At 38.4% G+C, this 27,434-nt stretch overlaps 1 protein-coding gene across 4 annotated transcripts in view; it reads right to left on the bottom strand.

Annotated features, from left to right (window-relative positions):
* Positions 1-27,434, bottom strand: part of ARC3 (GTP binding protein) — a 306,484-nt gene that overhangs the window by 235,132 nt on the left and 43,918 nt on the right. The window contains exon 1 of one of the 4 annotated variants that reach the window (XM_089810573.1): positions 18,320-18,338. The exons of the other annotated variants lie outside the window; for them this stretch is intronic. The gene's annotated coding sequence lies outside the window, so the exon portion shown is untranslated. Of the gene's footprint in view, positions 1-18,319; positions 18,339-27,434 lie in introns of those variants that run through there. 4 annotated transcript variants of the gene reach the window in all.

Raw genomic sequence — 27,434 nt, 5'->3', positions numbered from 1 at the left:
TTTTTCTTTTCTTTTCTTTTATTTTTTTTCTCCTTTTTCTTTCTCTTTTTTTTTAAAAAAAAAAAATTCTACTACTCCCTATCTGACATATGTACAATATTTACATATACAGTACTTACAGTCATTTTTTTCAATTCTTTATCCACGGAGGTGCGTTATCGTGGTAGACAGTCAACTTTGACCTATTCACTGAATCAGCGACTCCCTTTTCGTCTAGCATCCATTGTTTTACTGCTCCATTACTATCCACTTCCTGAATTTGATACGGCCCGACCCATTTAAGTTTGAACTTGCCTGGTTTGATCTCATTCCGGTCGTCGTACTTCAACACCCACTGTCCAAGTTGAAACTTGCTACACCTGTTCTGTGTCATCTCCATATCGCCCAATTCGTTCCCGAAGCTCGCTACCATGGACTTCGTCAGCTGCCCCTTCTGTCCGTCAATAATACGTCCACTCCATACTGCTGCAACTTTTATTAAACCCTTCCGCTTTGTTCCCTGTGCAGACCGTATGATGTGTCTTCCTTGCTGCTGGCACTTTTCTACTATATTTGTGGTTCGACGTAATACTTTCTTCTTGCGCGGTCGTACAGTGGAATCTTTCCTCCTTTCGGGTTCGTACTGTATGTTCTTTCCTTCAGCTTCAGTCATACCCGCGTTTCCTTCTTCGACTTCTATGTTGTTTCGAACATTCATTCCCTCCTTCGGCTTCTCCATGTTCCTTCGAACATTCATTTCCTCCATCGGCTTCTCTGTGTTCCTTCGGACTTTCATTTCTTCCTTTCTTACCTTCGTCGATCCTTAGCATATTACAACTTGGAAAGAGCTCGTAATCTTCTATCTGCCAGTGGTAAAGACCATTTACTGAATCCAGATCGTCATCTCCTTCCAATCGTAGGACTCCCTCCTAATCAGGTTCCATACTCTGCCTCCTCTCATCCTCTTCTCCTTCGGAATCCGGCAATAGAGCTTCTTCTCCAACCATCTGAGTGTGTAGATCGATGACATACTTCCAACCTTTGCTTTCAAGTGATAAAGTATTTTTCTTCCAATCGTGTTTTGCCTTGGCTTGTATCAGCCACCCCCGGCCCAAAATGGCATCATATCCTCTCCGCTTCAGTGGGATCACGACAAAATCCAACAAGAATGGTTGTGTTCCAATCGTCACTGGTTGTGCTGTCAGGACTCCCAATGGCTTGATTCCATGTTGATCGGCTGTTAACAGTTGGAATGTAGGCGGCCATAATGTCGGTTGTCCCAATCTTTTCCAGGTGTCTTCAGGCAACACATTGACACCGGACCCTCCGTCCACAATCGTTTCTGTCAATACAGTCCCGAGAATTCCCATTTTGACGACTGTCAGAGGGCATCCGGATGAGAGGGCTAACAACATCGGATCTTCTACACTTGCGCCACTTTCTTTCTCCTTTCTGTCTGCTATACTTGCTCCACTTTCCTGCTCCCTTCCATATTCTCCTGGAAGTTTAGCAGCAGGAACAATGCTTGCGAGTGCCAATCGGAGTTGAGGCATAGTGAGCAACAGATCATTTATCCTGACGGGTATCTCGGCTTGCAATATTTGCCATACAATGTTATGTTCTGCGCAGTTCCGTACAGAGGTACTCGGCGTGTCCTTCAGGGGTGTCGTTCCTACTTGCGTTGCTCTTTGGATCTCTGCTCGTGCTTCCTTTAGTCTCTTCTTTTCTTCCACCGGGTTAGGGTACACTTTCGCTTGCTGCCACGTGATGGCCAGAACCTCTTCTTCGTCCGTCCTGACGGTGATCAAGTTTACTCCTAACTTTGGACACCTAGCATCTTCATGATCACCAAGTCCACACCATCTGCATAACAACTTCAGTGTGTTCGCCGTTGTACACTCTCGGGCGAAGTGACCCCACAAATTGCATGCGCGGCATTGAATTATCAGCCGACCATTCGCATCATACTAAATTCGACTCCTTTCGCCATTATTGTTGTTGCTGCTATTGTTGTTGTTTTGACCGTGCCGGTTGTTTCTGTATCCGCCCGATGTGGCACCTTCCGTACTGGTGTTCCCGTTCCCTCCTGACAGGGCTGCCTCCTGTGTCAAGAACACTTGTTGCGATGTTCTTGTTTTCAAATTGAAAGGGCATTCCTTTACCGAGTGTCCCATAATCTGGCAGATCTCACAATATTGCTCTTTCGAGCAAGATCCCTTTGTATGGCCTTCCTTCTTGCACTCCGTGCACCACAGTTCATTGCCCTTAGTCTCCTTGTTCATGTTCTTGAATTCCTTCATCATCCGAATCATGTCCTTTTGAAGGGCACGAACCTTCTTGCTGCTGCCTTCATCATCACTGCTATCTTCTCCTGAAGAGGCGTCGTCATCTGAATCGGATGAGCTAGACTTCTTCTTCTTGGTCTTCTGTTCACTTTCCAGGTTCATTGCCCGATTATATGCTTCAATCTATGTCGATGGTGGCACGATCTTCATCTTCTTCCGCAGCTTTGGGTGAAGGCCCTCAATGAACCATCGTTTCTGTAACCCGTCAGCTGGCTTATTCTCCATTTTATTGATCAAGTCCTTCAATTTCCTTGCGAAGACTCGGACTGTTTCATTCTTCCCTTGCTTAGTATTGAATATCTCCGCTACAATTTCATTATCGTCGCGCAGGAGTTGAAATTCGGAGATGAACTCCTTTTTAATGTTATCCCAACTGTTTAACTTTTGTGGATCAGTATCAGTAAACCAATCAATTGCAACACCCCGGAGGGTTGCCGAAAATTGCCTCATCCATTCATTTGTATCCATTATGCCATTAGCTCTCCAAATCGTTTCACAGGTTTTACAATGTCGGATGGGATCAGCTGCTCCATCACCATCAAATTTAGGTAACTTCTCCTTTGGTCCCGCCATCCCAAGGCTCACACTTGGTATTCTGATGCTCCCACTTGGTATCCCGACAGTTGTGTTTGGTGAACAAGGGTCTCCGTTAAGTGAATCTGTTCCTTCTGGAAGTGGATCCTGGACGAAGAGTTCACTCCACGCTCTTGCTCCTTCGGCACTCCGAGCCGTGCGAGTCGATTCTCTTCCGTCTGGACTGTCTTCCCTCGGCGAACACCAATTCAAAAACTCCTCCCTTGCCTCTTCCACCAATTCCACACGCTGTCGCATCTCCTCCAATAATGCTTCCACACTTCTGCGTCTGTCGGCAGCAATCTTCTAGAATCTCTTTCTAAGTTCAGCTTCGCCAAAATCAGATCGCCGTGTACTGTGCGTATTTCGTCCTTATTCTTTACTTTGTTCTTATTCTTGTTCAGCTGATTCAGCATTACTCTTCATTCTCCTGCCTTTCCAGGTCCATCGGGCAACGGCGCCAAATGTTTACCGCATAGGTTAATTAAGAATTGCACACTGATAATGAACACGAACACGAACAACAGAACTCTTATTATTATTCGCATATGCCAAGATATTACATTAGGTTCTCCTCCTGATCATCATTACAATGATCCCGAAGGGAAATATAAATACTGTCCGAGGAACCTTCTCGAAGGTATCCGTCGGCCACATACAACATGCCAACTGTAATAATAGAACCTTCTGGATACATCTCGATACATGTCGACCTGACGGCACACATCCCGATACACTGACAGAAACCTCCCGATGCACCGTCGGGAACATCCTAAAACACCATCGGGAAGCTCCTGATACACCATCGGGAACATCCTGAAACACCATTGGGAAGCTCCTGATACACCATCCGGAACCTCCCGATACACCATCGGGAACATCCGGAAACACCATCGAGAAGCTCCTGATACACCGTCAGAAACCTCCCGATACACCGTCGGAAACATCCCGAAACACCATTGGGAAGCTCCTGATACACCGTCGGGAACATCCTGAAACACCGTCGGGAAGCTCCTGATACACCATCGGGAACATCCTGAAACACCATCGGGAAGCTCTTGATACACTGTCGGAAACCTCCCGATACACCGTCAAGAACATCCTGAAACACCATCGGGAAGCTCCTGATACACCGTCGGAACCTCCCGATACACTGTCGAGAACATCCTGATACATTATTTCCTGACGACACATGGCATATGCAAACCACAGAAATGAATTGCTATCAATTGGAGAGTTATATTGTCAAATGATATACAACTGGACAAATTTATCTCTGAAGAAGGCATCACAAATTTGATAATAAAGTAAACAATGACGTATTTAAAGTGATTGAGGGTAGACTAATGCGGTTGTTAACCACCAAAACTACAATTACAGAATAGGTAGGGTCTTTCAACCCTAAACTGCAAACAATGCTGAATTCCAACTAGAAGTGCAAATACACAATAGAATTAACTCTGGGATGATTTCCTACAATGCCAACCACGGCCTTCTAAAGAGCTCCAAGAAGTTTCTTGAAGGGTTACAAATAGGCCAACATTGATTATTTATTACTTTGGCCCCTTTTAATATTATAACTATATTAATTAATTAATTAAAGAAGTCCTTAATAATATAATTTAGTTTTTGGGACTACTTAATTAATTAATCTACTTAAGTCACTTTGTAAAAATTAGGGACATTACAGATTAATCTCATGGCTTCTTCTCTTTGAGAAAAATCAATCAAGCATGGTGAAAGGATTGGAAAAAAGGCCAAGGCAGCGGATCATTGGATCAATCAAATGGAGGTTCAAGGTACACAGGTGATCAGAGATATTTTCCGGGTGTTGAAGCATGCTAGAAATACTGCAGCCAAGTGAAGTTCCTACATCATTTAAATAGGACCTAAAAGTCTTAGATGAGGACTTAAGTGTCTGGAACAAAATGTTGGATATGGATTTGGATGCGTTGTGTGAGTATGGTGTCATTTCCTCTCCAGAAATGTTTAACGAACATCGAGATTTGACAGTCAACAAAGGTTGGGTGATCAAAGGGTTGGTTTCAGATGTGCAGACAGCCATTGGGATCTGTAAAGAGAAAAAATGTGATCAGAGAAGGTTTTGGGGAGTTGACATGCAAGATAATAACTGAAAGTAATGAGCTGATTTCAGAAGATGTTATATCAGAGCTCAAGTTGCCTAGAGCTTGAGGCGGGTGACTTTGATCTCAGTTCCACAAACAAATTTACAAGCTTCAAGATTTCACTGGATTGACTTTGGACCAGGCTTGAAGAGTGCAGCAAAGCTATTTCCAGGTGTGCAAGTACAATCCTAAAAATGACTGACATAGCACCACATACATGTGACCCTGGACCAATGCAGGCTTCTATTTGCAGATTGGAGTCTTCCATTGATCGTCTCTGAAGAAAATCTAAAAGTGTCGCGGACACTTAACCATTTTTCATGCTTTCTGGTAGTTATTATTTTGTTGGCAGATTAAATGTAATCGGAGAGCAAGTTATAATTACAAGTGAACTTTCACCTTAAAGTCATTACATGTTGATGTAATCAAATTACAGGTCAAGTACATTAGGACTTGTAATTTGAATAAGTCAAGTTAGTTAGAGAATTAGTCAGAGTTGTTAAGGTTCCCTAACCTTGTTCTCCCATCTCCTCGCCTACATAAAGGAGTGGACCTCATTGTGAAAAAACTATCTTTTGTTCTTTTGTTTATGTAAGTAGATTATGCTGAAATTTCTTGTGGAGAATGAGTTTTCTTGTACAAAGTTAAAAGTGAATAATAAAGAACACATTTGCCTACACTTTGTAATGCAAAGCTTGTGAATGATTTATGTATTCTTTTGCTGCATAGATTATTCAATATTTGATTCATTGAGTTAATTACTTTCATAATTTTTTGAACTATTGATTTGCGTTTTCTTGAGACTTTGTGCTGCAAAGGAGCAGGCTAATATAATATAGAATGGCTTCAAATACTTAAGACTGAGTGACTTTGTGCCTCGGTTTCAAGTATTATTTATAGAACTCCAAAAGTATTCGATAAAAGACTTTGAGCTTTACTATGCACAGAATACTTTGGGTTTCTATAAATGTTCCATACTAGAAACTAGATTGGTATCTTTTGCATTGTTATTATGTCAACTTAGAAGCTGTCCATATAATTGCAGCAACAAGTCCTTTTTATTTAAGTTTTAGTGTTGTTCATAAGTTATTTATAAAATCATTCCTTAAAAAAGCTGAACATATTGTTAGAACCGCCCTTTTTCTGTCATGTCCCCCATTTGGCTCCAATAGAAATTATTAAATATATAAAATAGTAAAAAATAAAAAAATTAATCATAATATTGAATTAATACATCATAACTCAAATATAAACAAACATATTAAACCTATTATTATGATAATATTATGATATATTATTAATATGATAATATATATATATAGTGATATATTTAAATTACCTATTATATAAATATTTTTCTATATTATAACTTTAAAATATAAATATATATTAATCAACATTTTTTGTTAAAATAGAACAGACCAAATGAATAGTTGCAACCTTCTAGCCATGCCCATATATTAGAAATAATTTGGAATGAGCAAAGGGGGAGGAGGGAAATAGGTCCGTCAATCACAGAATTCAATACACAGCAGTTTGAAAAAAAATCAGAGAATATAGACACAGAGATGCAAGTCAGTCACCTGGAAAACATCTGAGGAGTCTTAACTACAAAACAGAATAAGTAGATGTAAAGGAAGGAAACCACAAACCATCTTGAGTGATCATAGACGATGAGAATAGGCAGCATAGAAGAAGACCCATCTCAAAATAAATCCTCTGAACATTATCGGTGATAAAAAACCCTCCAAAATATGATATTGACAAAAGATTATTCAAATCTGTTGCTGCCGTATTTGACGAGAATATTATACTGGTTATTAAGACAATGCTCACAATAACATAATTTGATAGTAACTGTATGGTTTGGAAATAGACATTTGCCTTCAGTTGGGAAGGATAAGTCCACAAGTTCGCAGATGATAGTATAAGTGAGTAACAACACATATAAGCAGAACTCATGCCTGGAAATATATTAGTAATCTCCTGCAGCTCCCAGCGAAATATCATACCAATAGTCTAAAGTCTGAATTACTGTTTACATACTCAGTAAGCCTTTGCGGTCCATGGTTACACTACCATCCAATCTGCAAGAACCATCTCTGTTTGTATTTAGTGGAGCCACAGACTTTCATAAGTCATAGACACACGATCCTAAAGATATTGAATTAATATGAAGAGAAATAAGAAGACATCACAGTAAGCATTGATACTCAGCATATCACAGCCAACCAACAGAGTTACGTACTTATTAGAGATCATTGGGTACTCGGTAACGGATGATTGTTACCTCTATAAATAAGGGGAGTGGAACAGAGTAAGAGAAGGAATCATTATATAAATCAGAGGGTCTGATCATACCTAAAGAGAATTCCCTTTGTATATTGATAAAGATATATTAGACACCACCCAACAATAGGGATAATCCAACCAATAATATATTGACAGTTCACAAGAAACTAAATAAGCAATTAATTTGGCCTTAGTGAATCATTTAAGGTGCGTCATTGTTCTACAGCATCTCACAAAATTCAGAAGGAGAGCTACTAGTTACTTCATGGGGCTGTCTTGAACAACAAGATGAATCTGTAACATTGAGTTGGTGAATGTTATGTATTGCAACTTAACATCAAAGATAATAATATTATTAATAAGACCAGCTATTCTATATTGTTCTTGGGAATCTTATCAAAGTCTATTTGCTGTCAATTATATGTCTATGAGATTGGAGATTGTTTTAAGAGAGAATTCAAATTAATTGTTTCAAGTTCTTAAGTCAGTTAGCAAGGGGACATTTCATTTTCAACTATCAGTCAAGCCCTTGTTGGAGCCACCTGCAGTAAGAAAGGAGACTCCCCTATTGCAAAGGGGTGGGAGTAATCTCAGATGACATTGTCTAATATTACAGTTTTGTAAGTTGTGGTTACGGTGGCTTACAAAAAAATTAGCCAACAAATATAATGACATAATTGTTTGAACACTTATTTTAATGATATGCAGATATACATGTAACAGACATATATAATTATTAAATATCATTGAATACGCACATGGTCTTAATATTTAGCAGACAAGGATAACTCCTAGCACTGTATATAAAAAGAGTTGTTCATGCCAAGGTTGACGGCATTATTGAGAAAGTCATCGCTCTAGAGAAAAATAACTTTGCTATTTCGGATTTGTTCAATGCTTATCCTCTTAGCATAAACCCTTCTAAAACTGGATGGTGATCACCAAAATATCAACATCGTCGTAAGGCATGAACAATCATATATTTTCATGTTGTTTATCACTATTCATATATTGCTTCTTCTTGTCTGTATATTGCCATGAGTGGAATATCATAAATCTGAATTTGCCCCTGTAATGTCTGTTTTGTATTTGCTCAATGTGTTTTATAAAGTGCGGATTGGATTATAAGTCCTACCAGTGCTTTTCTGTGCTGATTGCATCATATATGAAGTGCTAATTGGGTGTTCGACTGGTGACAGTATTCAAGTCTTCTCTCTCCTTTGATGTTCGATGCCTTCCCCCAACTTATACTCATGCGGGAGTGGGTAAAAGGATCTTCCAAAGGTCAAGGCTTTTGGGAGTAAAATACTGTGTCTCTCAACTGCGGGTAAGTTACTTTTAGTTTATTTGATATTAGTTGTTTATAATATAAAATATATTTCAGTTTCTTTTTATATTAATATATTTCAGCATTATGGGTATTTTATGTTTGCTATATATATTATATTATTATTATCTATTTATGTTTTACAGCAATATTTAATTACTATATACTTCAAATATATAATATTGGTATACATATATATTAGTAATTATTTATTATTTATTTTGTAAATAAATTATAATTATAAATATATGATTCTGGTTTAGATTGTGTCACAGTTTTTAGCATCAACATTTCGGATCATACTCAGTGATCCAACATCAGGCCAAAGAAGAGTGCAAGAGATGAAAAAGTGTAGGATAATTATATTGTATTAAAATATATTATAATTTTATTATATTAACATATTACAGTATATTATTTATTTATTTATCTATCTTTATATTTTGATAATATTATTTATTTATATTACAATTATATCATATTGTGTAGCTATCTTTCTATTTTTATGTTAATGTTATTACTTATTTATTAAAATTTTATGGATTAATGATTATCTATTAAATCCTATTTCAAAACGAGGACATCACAAAAAGAAAGAGCAAATGTTACCCCAAGTTTCTAAGACGGGAATGACAAGGGATGTGGGGACAAGTTTCCAAGATGTCAAATCTTTTTGTAATGTTTAGGGACGGCTATATGAAAATTGGGGAAATTTGAAATATATAGCAAAATTTGCATATATACATTACATTCATATAAAAGTATGGATAAAGAAGGTTATTTAAACATCATAGAACCTTAGCAAACAACATTTCAATGCTCAAAATGCATTCATAATTTGGAAATATTGTCATTACAAATGTAATATTAAAATAATAACATAAAATCTTGAAATACACTCATGATTATAATTTCGACTTCATTGTTAATAGCAACATGAACAATAATCCACTTTACGAATTGAAATACACCACTATCGTTTACTTCTTAAACTACACCTAAAACCTAAGTTACCGATGTTGGTTTTAATGCTAATGTGGGTGCGGGGTGCTGACGTGTGGTTTTTTTTTTTGGGGGGGGGGGGGGGTGGGGGGTGGGGGATTTTGGATGCAGTTGGGTGCATCCATATATAAATAAATATATTTTTTAATATACATATATGTATGTATACTATAATTTATGTATGCAAAGAAATGCAAGAAATATACAAAAATAAACCATTCCATAGCAATTAGCATATTCAAATTGAAATAATAGTAATGTCTAATTAGTAAATTACTCAAGTTCAAGATTCCCATGCAATTCGAATTACAAAATCAAAACATAGTTCATGGTTCGATGTTGATCAATCAAGAGTCAAGGCTCAAGATTCACAAATCAAATTCACTCAATCAAAATCTGTAATGTACCAAGGTAGCCCCGAATTGCAAATGGCTGATTGGCCGTACGGATGAATGCCTGGAAGGACGTTTTTCCTTTTGGAAGTTGTGGTAGTGGAGGCCATATGGGTGCCAAATCAAGGAGATGAAGCAGTAGCAGAACAAGGTGAAGACTATATTGTAAACCCGAATGCCTTGCCACGCATCTAGTTGTCATATGGATGCAGCAGGAAGATGTCGTACGGTAGATAAGAATTGTACAAGAATTATAGTTTAGACATACGGATGTTTTAGAAGTTCGTACGGCATTTGAGAAGGCCGTACGGTGGCCAAGAATAATAGACCGTATGGTGTATTAAGAAGACAGTATTGAATGATTAATGGAGCTGTACGGGCAGAGAAATTAGCCGTACGGTGAGGATGGAAAATGGTATGAATGAGTTAGAGGTCGTACGGATGGAGAGAGCTGAACGGAAGGAGATAATGAGGCCGTACGGTGATATTTCAAGGCCATACGGTTAGTCTAAAATGCCCAATGCCGAACAGTAACGTCCCTGTAGCACTGATAGATGATTCAATAATACAAACCAATTGATACCACTTAAATTTCCCGGAAGTAACATACACAATTTGCATAAGCAGAGTCCAAAGATTCACCCATAGGTACTGATATGCAATTTTGTCCTCAATTTGCCAGATACGGACCAAGAAGGAAACCGACGGAATAGGGTGAGGGTTGAATCCCACCCAAACCGCACAAACCAAATAGGGAAGGTCTTTCACTTCTGAAATGGTGAACAATTCTAGTACTCCAGCAGGAATCCGCAGTATAGAGACAATATAATCCAAGCATACCTAAGATTTCCTACAAGCCGTGCTTAAATACCCGTCGGGAAACCATTTCGAGGGTGTACAAAGATAGCCGACAGCGACACAAACTTCAAACAAAAAAAAAATGGGTCCAAGATAAAATAAATCAATTGGCCCGTTACAAAGTTTAATTTTTTATTATTTATTTTATAACGGGAACATTACAGAATCATAAGGATTCTCAAAAAAATCTACATTCTCGTCATCTCCTTCTGCTGCAACACTTGCAAGTTCATTTGAACCAAACATGGTTCCAATTGTGCTAGATGCACGTGCTTTGATGTTATCAACATCATCATCTATCATGATAGTAAGATCCTAAAGTGTTGCGTCCAAGTTTGCACATTCAAGGTCTACATAACAAAGCTTGGTTGACCCTTCCTTGTATCCATCTTCCTTACGTGACAGAAGATACAAGTTGGTATGTATATAAACCAAGTCCTCAGCTTTCTTTGAGCCCAACTGGTTGTGCTTCACTGAATGACATAAGAGTATGTACTCCAATTCTATTTAGCAAAAAAAGAACTTGCAACCTAGATAGTATTCTTAAAATTAAACATACAAATGAAAAGCAAATTAAAGAATGTTAAACACTAAAGTGTAGAATAAATTTGCTAAATGAATAAATAAATGAAAACTTACTTGTGAGAGGATCTTGATTGCAAGAGGTTGTAGATTCTTCAATGGTTGACCATAAATGTACCACCATGTGATAGCTCCCATGTCATTTTGGTCCTTTATTGCATATGGAGTAAGTTTTGATCATGAAGCAAATAAGCCAAATTCTAGCCTCACCTTTTTATGCATTTCACCATCTAGGAGGAGTCTTGCAAATGCAATGTAGCACCCAGTAGCAACCTCTTCATCCGCGTATGGTGCAATTCTATCCGACATAGCAAGTATTTCCTGGCTGTAGTACCGTGGAGATAAGGCATATGCAAGGAGGTGCAATTAGGTAATCAATGATGATGAATGATTGCCTCCACCTTTTTGCACAAGGCTTCACATTCTATAGGGTTAGTCTCATGTGCTTGTATGGAAAGCTTTACTTTTTCTACCATGGTGTCCATGTCATCATACACATTCCACAAGCAAGGTGCATCTGTATCGGCAAAGCGTAGCATAGTCATGATAGGCTCAATGAAATCCAATACAAATTGCACACAAGCCCACCAATGCTCATCCAAGACCATACCCCTGACCTTCAAGGTTCTCTCTGAATTTGAAGCCTTCCATAGAGCCCATTGGTTACAAATAACCATTTGGCTCAATGTTGATCGCACCTTGAGGAGTCGTTTCATAACAATGTATGAAATGCAAATCTAGTCTCAGCAACCTAAGCAAGTTGACAATATGACAGCAAATATAAAGCAAAGTTATAAACAAGAAATAATTTGATAATTGAACATGAATATAAAACTTATTCAAAATAAATAAATAAATGAAACTAAGTAATTAACATTTTAAATTTACCTTCAACAACTCCAACTTGGAGAATGATCTGAATATAGATTGCAACATGTGGTGGTTTGTCACAAACATTTGTATCTCCTCTCCCTCTTGGTATATTTGCTTCACCCAATCAATTTGGGTGCCAATTTGTTGCATAAGCAAGTTGAGAGAGTGTACAGTGCATGGTGTCCAAAAAATATGGTTATATCGAGATTCAACCAAAGCACCTACACCCCTACAAATCTTGGCATTATCTGCGACCACCTGGACCACATTCTCACTGTCCACGATATCTATTGCCTCAATGAGAATTCTAGAAATGAATTGTGAATCCTTAACTTGTCCTTTACAATCAATAGTCCTCAAAACATTGCCCCTTTGGGAGACATTGCAATCAAAATTATCAATGGTTGGTTTCTTGTGTCTTTCCATCCATCAAACACAACAATTATGCCGGAAGTTTTCCAAGATGTCTTTTATAGGTTGAAGAGGTTTGTCTATAGAAATCTTTTCTTTTTGCAAAAGAGTAGTATGCACCTTTTCATGCCCAGGGCTAATGTAATCAGTTGGCGCTCTAAGGATGGCTGCAACCATTTCCTTCCAATATGGCCATCTTACCAAATTGAAAGGAAGAGCGTTGGCATAAAGGCAGCATGCAATTGCTTCATCAACAATCTCTCTTGCCTCCGTTTTGAATGCTTCATCTAACAGACCTCTTTTGGGGCTAATAACTTCTACTTCTTCATCTTCCTCTCCCACTTCCAAGAATGGATGTTTGGAGGATGTAACATGATCGGTGGGCATATTCACTTTGCTCTTTGTGGATAAAGGTTTGTACAAACTTGTTTTTTATTTGCTCACTAAATGATCAACAACTTCTTGCTCTTTGATAAATCTGATTAACTATGCATTGTTGTAGATTGGAATATCACACAATTTCACATATACACAGAATAATCCAATTGACACATATGCAGTAAGATCTAGAACATACCATTCATACCACAATACCAGTAGGCAAGGAAATTATTTCTTTATTAATACCAAAAACCAACATGAGTACATTACCAATGTTCCAAACATTTATAGAAGGGTCAGTCAGTTGGAAACCAACCAACGCATTTCCTCACCACCTAACTACCCAGCACAACTAGCTTTAACAAGTACTAAACATAATAGTTACTTTATTCCGACTACATCTATCCCCCCAAAAAAAGAGGTCGTCTTCTAGACGACTGTAGAACATGAAACCAACAAAAACAACTTTGACTTCAAGAGGAAGGATGTGGAGGACATCCCTATGCTCGGAGTTCCCCTTAGTCGTTGCAAGTCTCGTTCAGTTATCTTCTACTTTGTCTGAACACCCTGCAATACCCATAATGCATCCATCTTTTTGGCTTCTACGGTGGCAACCCTGCTCTCCAATTCAGCTTTGTCTTTGTTCCAAGCTTCCTGCATAGCAACTTTCTCCACTACCCACTCCTGTTTAAGACTCTTTCTTTCTAGCTCCCAAGCTTTAGCTAGGTTTTTTTCCTTTTGAAGGTTCAAAAAGGTTCCCCAAGAGGAAACCTCCATAGCTGTCAGCACCTCTATGAGAGCCAATTGTTCCTGTCCCATGGAAATGATAGAGCTGCTTGTCCATGTAGTAGCCATGCCCTCCTCTGAATAGCCACCTTGTTCTAGTAGTCCCCAATCTGTGTGGCAGTTAGTCTGCATAAAGGCGGCCAACACCTCCGCTGTCGTGATGATGGTTTCCAAATTCTGAGCCCTGGCCTGCTACACAATCTTCCTAGTAGAATGCTCCATGGCCTGAAGCTCAGTGAGGAACAGTTCGGCCTTGGCTACAAAAGAGGTTGTGTCTGGTGGTTCTCCACACTCACTTTGTATCTCTAACTGCTCCTCAGCAACTGTCTCTAAGGGTGAAGACGCCATGCCTTCTTCCTCGAGTAACCTGTTCGCTTCCTCCAGGACGGTATCTGTCTTGACCACATCCGTACCAACTACTGTCATCATGCTACCCTGGGTGTGAATTTTCCGCATTTTCTCCTCTCCTCCTACTAGTTGTATCACAAGGGCAACTAAATGGACTATTTCTAGGCCAAGAGGTGTTTGTAACCTCACTTTATGGGCACCCTTTCTTTGGCCCCTCAAATCTATGACTTTAGTATGAGAGGGTTGTTCGGAAAGATAAGTGGCACTATCTTCGGAACTGATATTCTAGAAGCCCCCCATGTCGAAATTTGTTGCCTACCACCTGTTCCTTCCTTAACTCCTGCTTGATTTGGATTGGAAGTATCTACTACCTCAATTCTATCGGGATCACTAGACAGTTTCGAGTAATGTTCAAAAGGTTCTGCTACACCTACTGGAAGTGTTCCATCTGTAGGTGGTAAAAATGTCACCGCCTATGGAGTCCCCTGCAAATGACTTAGGCAAATCTCCGCCTCCTGTGAGTCGGAGGAGGATGAATCCATATCGCTACCCTCTTCTGAACTTTCGCCATCCTCTCCCTCTTTTGTTTCTTCGATCACTACTGTTTGTTTTCGTTTCTTTTTCTTGGGCTCACCTCCATTGTGAGATCCTACATACAAGGTATCCAGATGGAGCCAGTAGGTCATCACTGGTTTATAAGGTTCTACTCTACTAGCCGATACCAATGTCCCCTGGTGTTCGCCACTCACCTAAGTGCATACTGCTTCTAAGAACAAGGCCACCATATGATGCAACATGTAAAAGGCTTTATGCTTCAACTCCATGAATTCTCGAAGTCTATCAGAAAGAAATTTAGCCAGTTATATGTTTGCTCTTTATACAATCCATCCACTGCAAGTAACATCCAAAGTGCAATGTTGAAAGTGCGGCTACCCACAATGTGCTTGCTTTTAACCAAATCTACAACATGGTGCCATTCATCACTGGCTATGAAAATTTTCTTCAAACCCCTACTGCTCTTCAAGATTCCTTCCCATTCCAAACTTGTAAAATATTTCCAACACATTAATTTCAACCATTTCTTCTTCTCGTCTACTGTCATAGAAGTTTTTTCCACTTCTTGCCCTCTGTTGGAAATTCTGAAAACCCTACTTATTTCTTCTACTGAATAAGAAACTGTCACCTTTTGCTGAAAGTGTTGGACTATAGATTTATGACATGACTTCTCATAACCTGTAATTAAATTTCACAGGATACGCTCAAATTCTTTTAATTCAAAAATTGGCATAAAATTTATTTTGTCTACCTCTGTTGTGCACAATGTTGTTTTCAGGGAATGATCCATTTCCGCTTTCTCCCACCAAGCCCTACACTCACTTCCTGTCACACACTCAAATATAATATTCTCAGCGGTGATTGTGATTTTCTGTGTCATTTTCCCTTAGCTTTTTGTCATTTTCCTTTCTTCCTTTTTAGCTTCCAGTACCACAAGTTTCTTCTTCTTGGAATCGATAATGTTTCCTTTGCTTGGATTCCCTATGCTTAATTTCACCATTTTGTATTGATGAGTCAATTCCCAGATCTCTTGAACTATTTGTATATGCCACCTATACCACCCGTATTTTTGAAGTGTTCACTTATAACCAACTTCTATGTGTAGTACCACAGGCTTGTCTAGGATTCCATACGGATGCTTCTCTTCTTGCCTATGTATCCCCTCGTACTATCTCCTATAATTGTATGGCCACCTTATGTCCGTTCTCTTATATCCTTCTTACGGATTTCTCAAGTACGAGGAATGTTTGTTTTTGTCATACCTCTGTCTATCGTACTCTTGCAAACTGTTGTTATACCACTATCTTCCGTAATCCTACAGACTACTGCCATATGGGTGTCTCTATCAATCGTATGGAATTGCTTCTTATGCACCCTTGCTATCGTATGGGTGCCCGTATGGATGAGAATATTTGTCTTTGATGTTGTACGGATGTGAATAGATGTCGTACGGACGTAGATGGATGTCATGTGGACGTTACTTCTTGTTGTACGGTGTCATATTTAGATGAAATTTGGAAATGTCGTACACCTATGATTTGGAAATGTCGTACCTTGCCCTACTATCATACGCCTATGATTTGGAAATATCGTACTTTGCCTTGCTCCAGTACGGATGTGATTTGGTAATGTTGCACGCCTTTCTTAGGTACCCTCCCTCTCGTACAACTGTCCATATGGCCACTCTTCCCTCACGTACAGTTGTCCGTACGACTATCTCTTCGACTACCTCTACACTTTCCTATCTATCACTTCCTTCTCTGGTAATTTCTTCTTTGTCACTCCGGGTAATGTTTTGTGACTCCGTCTCTTTATAAGGACTTGTTTCGATTTTATCTCTTTTTTCTTTTCATCTTTTTTCCTCTTTTATATTTATAAAATAGCTACTTGTCAATTCATTCCGTCTCTCATACGCTTTTAACTTAGACCCATTTACGAGGTCTTTGATAGGTTTATTATCCCAAGTAGATAACTTTACTACCCCATTCTCTTTATACTTCGTGTACTCCTCCGAGTACCTTCCTTCGGACTAAGAGTCTTGTATTTGTAACATATTACATTCTGTGTGGAAAACTTCATAGTCTCCCATTTGCCAGTGGAATAATCCATTAAGGGAATTTGTGTCATCGTCTAAGCATTCCCCTAGTCTGAGCACCCCTTCCTCATCTGGTTCCATCCCTTTACAGTTTTCTCCTTCAAAGTCTAATGCCAAGTCCTGACTTACTCACTGGTTTCTGAGATCTATGATGTACTTTCTTCCTTCAATCTCAGTAGATAACGTGTTTCGTTTCCAATTATGGATAGCTTTTGTTGCGACCAACCATCCCCCACCTAATAAAGCATCGTACCCTTTCTTTTCTAAAGGGATAATCACAAAATCAATAAAAAATTGTTGCGTACCAATGATGATTTTTTGTCCCATCAGCATTCCTATACTCTTCATTCCATATTGGTCCACTCCTACTAGTTGAAATTGTCGGGGGCCAGGTGTGAAGGTTTCTCTAATTCCTTCCATGTTTCTTCTGATAAGACATTTACATTGGAACCTCCATCCACAATAGTATTTGAGAGTTTGCACCCTAGTATCTCTATCTCTACTATCGTTGGTGTTCTCCCCATCCCTATGGTGAACAATGTATTGTCTTTTGTGTGTACTTCTCCTTCCTTCTCTTTCTTTGAGGTTGTCTCTTTTGGTTTTGCCCCCTATGTTAGTGCCACCTGCAATTGGGGTAATATTTCTAATAAATCACCTATTTTTACTAGGATAGCAGTTTCCAGTACTTGCCTCACAATATTCGTTATACCCCTACTAGAAGTAGGTTTTTCAAATGTTGTCTTTCCTTGCTCCCCCGTGCTATCTTGAATGTCTTTCTTTGCTTCATGAAATCTTTCTGTCTCCATACTAGCATCTAGGTAGGTTAATTTTCTGGCTTGCATCCTAGTGATCGTAAGAATTTCGTCTTTGCATCCTTTTTCCATCTTTTCTTCCCTTGCACAATGCTATTACTTTACCAATGGGGCCCATAAAATGAGCTTTGACCCGAGAATGAGTTGTTGAATGGTTTACTATTGTGACAGACATTGCATTTCCAAATGTATGACCCACCTCCTGAAACCTGTGATAATCTTGTGGTGTGTCTCCATAATGGAGATGCCACATCAATATTGAAGTTATCACTTCATTCAGCATACCATGCTGCTGAACTTTGACTACCAGCAGTGGCAATTCTTGCACAATAGAAACTATGAAACTAATAAGAAAAAAGAAATTAAATTAGAAATATTTAAATAAACTATAAACATGAAACATAGAAGTGCAAATATACGATACAAAAATACTAAAAAAAGATAGCTAAACTTGTTCTTTCATTTCTTTATAAATAAATATGAAAAAACTTGGAGAAATTCTTCCAAAACTTGAAAAATTCATGAACATCTAAAAAATAATCACTTATAAAGTTCATGAAATGGATCAAATGCTTACCTTACATGCTTAGATGTCTTTTGTAGAGGCTATTAGACACCCTACGAATGATCCTCTTCAAGAATAATGACCTTGCTTTCAAAATGCCAAAATGGAGACCAAATGAGAAGATAGCCCTGCTGTAAACAAAATGAGAGGAATGAGCAACGAATGGCCTATATTAGGGCTTTTTTAGGATTTTGGGACAAAAAGGAGACAAAATATTTTTAAAAAATCCAAAATAACACGTGATATTGTGTCACTTAAGTGATTTGGCACCTAAAAATCCCGGATGCTTTATGGATTTAGCTAGAGAGATGACAGATGCTTGGGAAAGCATCCTGCAAAAACCCACAGGCAGAAGCCACGCTTCCTACCCACCTCCCTGGCACTTCCACAAACATCTGCGCATCTCCACACATCCACACCAGCATCTAGGCAAAACTAGGACGCATCAGTATCTTAGCCTAAAACCACTACACCTCCACCTCATTGCAAGTGGACTAATATTAATACAAAAAGGTCTGCTATACAGTTCCAATCATGATATAGGTCTGTTATAGTAAGATGATACCTTGATGCAACCTCCAATATTCATCATATCTTCCACAAAGAATCCAAAACCGACCCAAAACCAACCCAGCACTGATGTATTGCCACAAAATGACACAAAAATGCATGTTCTAGGTCTACACCTTGCAAATGGTCTGCTATATGATTTTGAGCATGTAGCATGACTGTAACAGCATTCTTAATTTCACAATTCTTAACACAATGGTGTCAAATACTAATCAAAGGACCCCAAATAGCAATAATTAACTACTAAACAATAATAACCATGTTAGGGTAAACTTGGAAGGAGGGGCCCACTTTAAAATTTTAAAAGAAAGATGTGTGTTTTGGTGTTGATGTTGCCTATCTCATTGGGGATGCCCATCCATCCTAGGACATCCCCGAGCCATCGCTAACCATCCCCAAGACGTACAAGCATCCCAAAAAAAAAATCGAAGTGGCTAACATTTTGGGATGTTTCTTGTGAATTTACAAATAAAGGGAGACGGGGTGGTGATGTCCCCTAGACGTCCCCAAGTCCTAGAAATGTTTCTGACATGGGGACGGGAGTATTTAGGTCGAGGAGGCATCCCTGGGTAATAACACTAGAAAGAACATAAAACATTTATTTTATGAGGCTCTCAATCATCGCCACTTAAAAATTTGCATCATGATAGAATGATCAGCATTTACATAAACATAATTTAAAAATAATTGTTAATATTCCTAAACCCAAAAAGAAAAAACGTTCCAAAATAGGCTTTTTAAACTAGGGGATATTAAAATGGGAATAGCAGGGTTTCCACAAAGCTATTCCAAAGCAAAGGTGCATTGTCCTAAGCCTACATAGCCTTCTGTAAACTAAAACATAGAATGCTTTCTTATTATACACATAAAATCTTAATTGCACAAGCAAAACATATGGTAAAACAAGAGAATAACCAGCCCACAATCTAAATGATGAGATGATTTTCCCTATGAATATGTAGAGGTTGAATTTTAAGTCCAACGATTGGTTAGAATGCACATCAACAATTACAATCTTGGATTTGACATATATAAAGGGACAAATATTCATTTTGTCTAAAGTGATGAAAGTAGATGACTTTTGAATTTTATTCTTAATTTTTAAGAATGTTATCACACCTGGCAGATCACCAACTTTTATAGTTTCAAAATGGCTGATGAAGATGTCAAAACATCTTATGAAACGATCATCAATAAGCAAAGAGATTAAGAGAACAGACAACATGCATTTCAATGTGTTCATGTATTGGTTGGTTTGCCACAAAACCAACTCCAATTCAAATAGGGTTGAATTTCATTATAAAACCCCTTTGAAACACAAGGATTATCAAGGTTAACCAAATACATGATGCCATCTTATCATTCAATTTCAAGATCTTGTACCCAAATTTGTGGATTTAACCTCAACATAATGTTTGGCTTTGGATCCAAATAAATGATAAATACAATTAAGAACTACTTCGATTCCATACAATTTCAAAACTAATCTTGACAGTTTCCATGGAATGATAATGCCCAGAAGGAGATATGGATGAAAAAATTATTTCCATACAAAAAACTTGGATTCAAGCACAAGAAACTGGTCTACATGGAAAAATCTAGGGCTTCCATCTAGCTTCTTAACACTCTAAATCAATGCAAATTCTACATGCAATAAACAAGTGGCTTAGTTCCAAAGTTAACAGAGCTTGAGGCATTATATGTTATATGTTCTCCCAACCTAACAGCAAATTAAAGAAACAAGTGACTTACATCATCTTCGCAAGCAAGTTAAATAACATTGGAAGGCAAAGGAGCGACTTAGGTGGCTTTAATAGAAAAATAATACTAACAGATCTTTATAAAAAGTGTCAAATAATTCATAAAATTACACTAACCATGAAAAAAATTTAAGGGCACATCCCCGGCCTAATTTCCCTTGTCCTAGTACCGAGGGCGTTTCAAAGATGAGACTTGGAGACAACCAAGGGATGTCCCCCCCACATCCTAGATTTTAAAGACTTGGTGGGGACGTCCAAGAATCTTGTGGATGTCACCCAAAGGGGGAAGGCTGGAAGTCCCGGGGACACCATAGTCATCCCTCAGCTGTACTAGGGACAGTTGTCCATCCCTAATGTTTTACACAAAAAAACAGTTATAAAAAATGAGAAATGTCAATTTGTTTTGCCTTATGAGGGCTCAATTTGCGGGCCCCACCTTCATACATGACCCAAAAAACCAAAAATGTGGCTTAGACTTGCATCTTCTCCAATCTTTTTACATGCATAAATTTTTCAAGTTTTTTACTTATACTCTCTCATTGACAGCAGTAGCAAGGGTTTGAAAATTTGAGTTGAGGGAGCAGTAACAAGGGTCTTTTGGAGTGATTTTATCATCTTAGGAAGCAAGAGCTTACAAAGGTAAGCTTAATCATCATTCCATGCTTGCACTTTTCATTTTTTCTCAAAGTTTAGGCTTAAGATAATCTGATTTTTTTTATTTTTTGCATTGTTTCAGTTCAACTTTTTCTTCAATCTCAAAAAAATATAAAAACCAAAATGAACAGCAGTGAGAGTGGTGGTATTGAGGAAAAATATGGGGGTTTGAACTCATAGTGTTGAACTTGAAGCCAGTAGTGGGCAGCAAATCAACTAGATATGTTTAAGTGCCCTTCAAAAATCATGAATAAATATGTAAAGGGTGCTTTCAACAAAGAAAGAAAGCCTCTTCTCTAATATGTCACAGCTAGGGGGTCAAAAGAAAAAAATCGCAAGAGAGACTAAGGTGTGGGATTGTCATGTTTGTCAGGATGATTTTAGGGGCAGCTGTCTCACTTTTTGGGTATTGCATGTCATGGGGTTATAGCTTGTCCTAACTAAACTAAAGAGGAGAGAATAGAGTGGCATAGATTGCACAATGAGGCTCAAGTGAGACAACAAGGTTTAACAAGTCCAACAGCTAATTTATCAAGTACACAATCATCTAGGCCATTCTCACCCACTATCCAGTGCTAGTCCTATTGACACAAGAGGAAAGAGGAAGGTAGCTAACAAGGGAAAAATATTTGAAAGTATGTTTAGTGCACAACAATGGAAAGTTACAGAGTCATCCATCGCCAAATTATATTTTTCTAATGCTGTTCCATTTCATGTGGCTTGTTCCTCTTATTTCAAACAAATGATGAAAGATGTAGCCACCATGGATACCTCATTCATATCCCCTAGTGATCACAAGCTACAAACTACCCTCCTAGGCAATGAGTACTCCAAGATTAATGTTTTGTTGAAGGATATAAAATGGAATTGGGTTAGGACAGGCTTCTCTATTGTGATGGATAAATGGACTGATGTTAAACATCAGCAACTCATCAATATCTTGTCACATTCCCTGTTGGTTCATATTTTCTTAAAGCCATAGATCGTTCAGGGATGCACATGAATGCAGAGTTTTAGTTCACCATTTTAAGAGATGCAATAGAGGAGATTGGACCTACTAGTGTTGTACAGGTAATCACAGATTGAGCATGTGTGTGCGAATCAGTTGGTTTGATGGTGGAGGGTGCTGACAAGCACATCTTTAGACCCCTTGTTTTGTTCATGCATTTAACAATGCATTATAAGACATTGGTAAGACAGATCGAGTGACACAAGTGGTGTTAGAAGCTAGAGATATTGAGATGCTAATTTGCAACCACCACACCTCGCTCTTTTTAGGTCCTTCTCAAAGAAGGACCTCGTCAAACTATGTGATAACCCCTCAACAAACTGTGATAGAATCTTGTATTTAGAAACTATATTTTATCATTGAATATCTAAAATCAATTTTTCAATAATTAATTAATTCTTCCATTCGTTTTAACATTAAAAACAATAAATTAACAAACAATTTTTAGATAATTAGTTAATTCTTCCATTTGTTTTAACATTAAAAACAATAAAGTAATTAAATTTACTTAATGGTTCTTAAGGCAATCATAATTATTATTTTAAAGATAAAACATGGTTATTATTGATGCAAAAATGCTTACTAATTAAATTAAGGGGAACATAATTATTGTTTAAAAAGGCTAAACACAATAAGACAAATTCCGATTAATTGAGACTAAACATAATGGTTATCGAACCTAAGTTTTGATAAAGGATGTGAATCAACTGTTGCGACTGTTCATATACTCCCCGGGCCGCATATAAAACTGCTTTCACAAGTAAAGAAAGGGCACGGGAAATACAGAGGAAAACGACGGATTGGGTATCGGAAAGAAGAGCAGATTGAACACAGGAAAGAAGGTCAACTCAAGCATTGAATAAAAGAATATCAAGCCGAGCACAGAGGAAGAAGACAGAACACCAGTTCAGATAAAAAGAAGACCAACGCATAATCTCCTACAAATTCGACCCACGGGTGTAAGTGTATAGCAGACAGACACTAACTGGGAGGACGTATAATTACAACTTGCAGAGTCTTAAGATGTCCAGTGCCTCTACAATAAGGAGCAATCAAATGATAAGGAACATCACTAGATTCCACGCCAGATCAGATTACAGCAGGAGTATTCCACATAATTAAGTTACCGACTCCAAGACAAAACATCCCTCATTCTCAGTCAACCTCAGCAACCACGGGAGTAACAGACTTCAAGGTGGACTGAAGCAACACATCCTACGAAGAGCATCAATATAAATTAAAACCAATAGAGGACCCAACTCAGAAAATCAAAAAATTACATAAACAATATAGTCAAAGGTAAGGACTTCCCCAGTGGAAGTTATAAATTCTAGGACAAAGATAAAAATCTCTGAAGGCCAATATATACTATGAATTAAAACATATGCATATGGAGGACTAGATATTATCTGGAATGAATATCCGGGAGGCCTAGAATGAGGTAGATCTCTTCTAGGAAGGATGGATAGATTTGAAACCGACTATCCATAAGGACTTGAAAAGAAGAAAATGTAGTGGGCGGAGGGTTCTTAGTAAAGAACTGTTCTATTTTTACTAGAACCAAAGGAAGTTTAACTAAGGGCCTGACCACTGACTTCTCCTCGAGAAGGAATTAGATGAGAATTAGGAGTTATTATGTTCCCTAGTTTACATTTGTTTTGTTGTAGTTATAGATTTAAATATATATTATCTATTGGTATACTGACACTCTTGCAGGTTCATCAGTGCAGAAACTAGGGACATTACAAACTAGCTGAGATAAGGTATGCCAATTTGAGTTACTTCACTTTAAAAATTATTCAGATTTTTGTTACATGTGTTTTTATTTTCTAATTATTCAAAATTATTTATAGTATCGGTACACCACCTACTAAAGCAAGGTGCATGAGGCTCTACAACTGATGGTGGTGAATCCGGAGTGGACAAGATGGTCCAATTCTAGCACTATTGAAGGAAGATTCAGTCAAGCTAAAGATCCTTGATGACAAATGGTGGGGCAAAATGAGGTAAGTTACTCATTTTTTTAATTTAAAATTAAATGTGTCTTTAGATTGTTGATTTTTATATTATATTAGAAGTAGAGTCCAAGTCCATACATGATTCCTTTCATTCATAGCTAGAAGTATAAGTAATTGAAGTTAGCAAGTTTAAGTTGAAGAGTGATGATCAAAACTGTATTTTCATTGCACATTGTGAAGCCAAAACTTTAGAAGTGCAACCAGTTGATATCCATTGAACGAACTAGTGCAAGTCCCCTAAGTGATTACCACCAAATCACATTATTTCACTGAGAGAGTATCCACATTTCATGATCTTACTTTGCAAGCTTAGCATGAGAGATGACCTTATATCAAGAGAGGGTTGAATTATCGATGTTTCACTATGAAACATTTAGTATTGATTTAACATGTTGCAATGGAGCACCCTAGCTCACCCAAAAAACATACTCTTTTACATTGTTCAAGGGTTACTTCACCCAAATTCATCCATGGCATAACAAAGATAATTGTATATAAATTGCACGAATAGAAATAATTGATTTTCTATTACTTCAATATAATGAAACACAAATATTCAGAATTTACAATGCTTAGACTCATGGGCTTTGCCGATCCAACAAGCTAAACTACTACTCGACTCCCAAACAAAGGAGAATTCTTCTCAACTTCAAATGATCACTCACTCTTAATGATCACCTCCACTCTGGATGATTCACTCAACTTTGGATGCCTAAACACTGACCCAAGCATTCCTCTTTTAGCATTCTTGCCCCTATTTGAAATCCCACTCCACCTCTTCATGAACACATGACTATCAAGAAAAGAAACACATAGCCAATTGATGACCTCTCAACCCCCAAGTGGGTGCTTAAAGAGGTATAGTTTCAATTTTCCAACTTAGGAACCTAAAGAGGTGTCTTTTCCATTTTCTATGGAACCACTACATGTAAATGCATGACTCTTCCACGCCAAGGTGGAGATTTTCTTGATTTTTGCATTGTAATCTGTTTACCACATGGGGTAAATAGATTAATGCACCCAGACAATAGACAAGAACAGCAGTACTCCTTTTATTATTTGCATATGCCAAAGACATTACATTATGCTTCTAATGATGATTACAATGATCTTGGAGGGTGTATATATACTTTCCGAAGAACATTCCCAAAGGGGTCCGTCGGCTACATGACAAGAACCTTCCCCAAGGGGCCAACACTTACCGACAACATCAACCTGTCAGCTACACAATATTTACTGACGACATCATCCCCGCAAAAGAAAAAGTCGTCTCCAGATGACAATTACAAAATATCTGAGACAAATTAACAAAACGGAATACATTAACTGACTAACTACAACAAGATAGATCTGTTTCTGCCACACCACTTTCACATTCGTCCCGTGCCTGCACCAAACTGGTCTCTAGACCACGTTGCATCTGTAGCCTCTGCTAACAATACTGTCTCCTAAGCCAAGCTAACCGTGATAGCCATCCGTGTCGCTTTCCCTGCTTTCAACTCCTGGGTACACTGAGCCAAGTGTCGCTCTAATACCTTCAACTAGAGGAACAACTCCTCCCGAGCTCTCTATGCATCCACCAAGACAGCTTCACATCCAACACCTACTCCAAGTGCCTCAAAGCATATCACCCCTCTCAAAAGGCTTGCTCTAGTGCTCTCTTTACCTATGGTACACAGACACTCTATGCCTACAGTAGCTCCAGGTCTCATCAATTGGACACACTTCCTACGACTGATAACTGCATCGACTAGGAGTCTAAAGGGCATCGCCCCCAGTGGGGTTGAGGGGTAGTGCCCCCGTGGGGACGCAATCCCTGTCGCGATACAGGGCAGGGTCAAGGGGCAGCACCCCCGCCACCAAGACCAAATTAGCACTCTCAAACTCACACAAAACTGCATGGAACACACTATTTTTGTGATTTTCTCCTGATTCCACACTCTTTCTAGCAACTGCTTATGTTTTACTACCTGTTTCTGTCTTTCCCTTCCCTTTGGCATCATGCATTACTCATTCCACTGCCTCTTTCCTGCAGACTCCATTTGTTCTTTTACTTGGTTAGGTCACTTATCTCTTTGTACGAACCAACTGTTCTACCAATTTCTCTGCTTCCCAGGCGGTCGTATGGCCCTATTAGCTGCTCTGCACTAGCCGTATATCACTTGATTTGCCTTACTGGGTGAATACCATACATCGTACAATCTCAGATGGTTTGCTTTATGGAGTTGTACATCATACGGTCGTGCCTTGCCTTATGCTTTCTTCTATTTCACCGTACAAATCAGACACCAAACAAGCATTCTATTGTACAGTGGTTTCTATGCTTCCAACTACCGTACGGAGCCCCACAGATATATGATAAAGATTGACTTGTCATGCTGTACTTGATGGATTTTATATTGCCATGCCTAGAGGACTTCCCATCGTACGGATATTATGCTTATCTATCATTATCTTGTTTTCGTACGGTCCATAGACTTTGATATAGACAAACGATGACTTCCTTTAATGACAAAGAATGGCGTACGGTGGTTGCTTTATTGGTTTAGCCATACAATGAAGCTACACGGTAGGGGAGCCGTACGATACAGTTGCCTTCGGACGATGTTGGCTTAATTTTCGTACAATCGCTGCATAATGCCATACATAGGATGGCCATACAGTTACCTTACCGTATGATGACTTTAATGTTTTTTTTTTTTTTTTTCCTAAAATCGCTGAATTTTACTGATCCTCGATACGTGTCGGCGACGAAACAAGTCGCGCATGATATACTTTCAACTTGGAACCGTTCACTGTTTCAAAAATTTCCTGCCTGTCCAGTGTCCATAACTTTATTTCTCTATTATCGCCTACTTTGCGGATCTGATATGGCCCGACCCATTTAACTTTAAATTTGCTTGGTTTGATCTCGTTCTGACCGTCATACTTCAACACCCACTGTCCCAGCTGGAACTTGTTCAGTTTCAGGTTTTTATCATGCCACGCTTTGCGCCTGTTTTGTGTCACCTTCGTAGCCCATTATGCCAATAGCCACTTTTCCTCGAGCTTGTTTAGATTATGCAACCTTTCTCTCAGGCTTTCCATGTCACCCAACTTATTTTCCAACACAATCCTTAGG

This window comes from Cupressus sempervirens, chromosome 11 (assembly GCF_028749045.1).
Source record: "Cupressus sempervirens isolate cs-2001-9-10 chromosome 11, ASM2874904v1, whole genome shotgun sequence".
Lineage (NCBI taxonomy): Eukaryota > Viridiplantae > Streptophyta > Pinopsida > Cupressales > Cupressaceae > Cupressus > Cupressus sempervirens.
The sequence above is the reverse complement of the archived record's forward strand: the minus strand, read 5'-3'. Positions and strand labels throughout refer to the sequence as shown.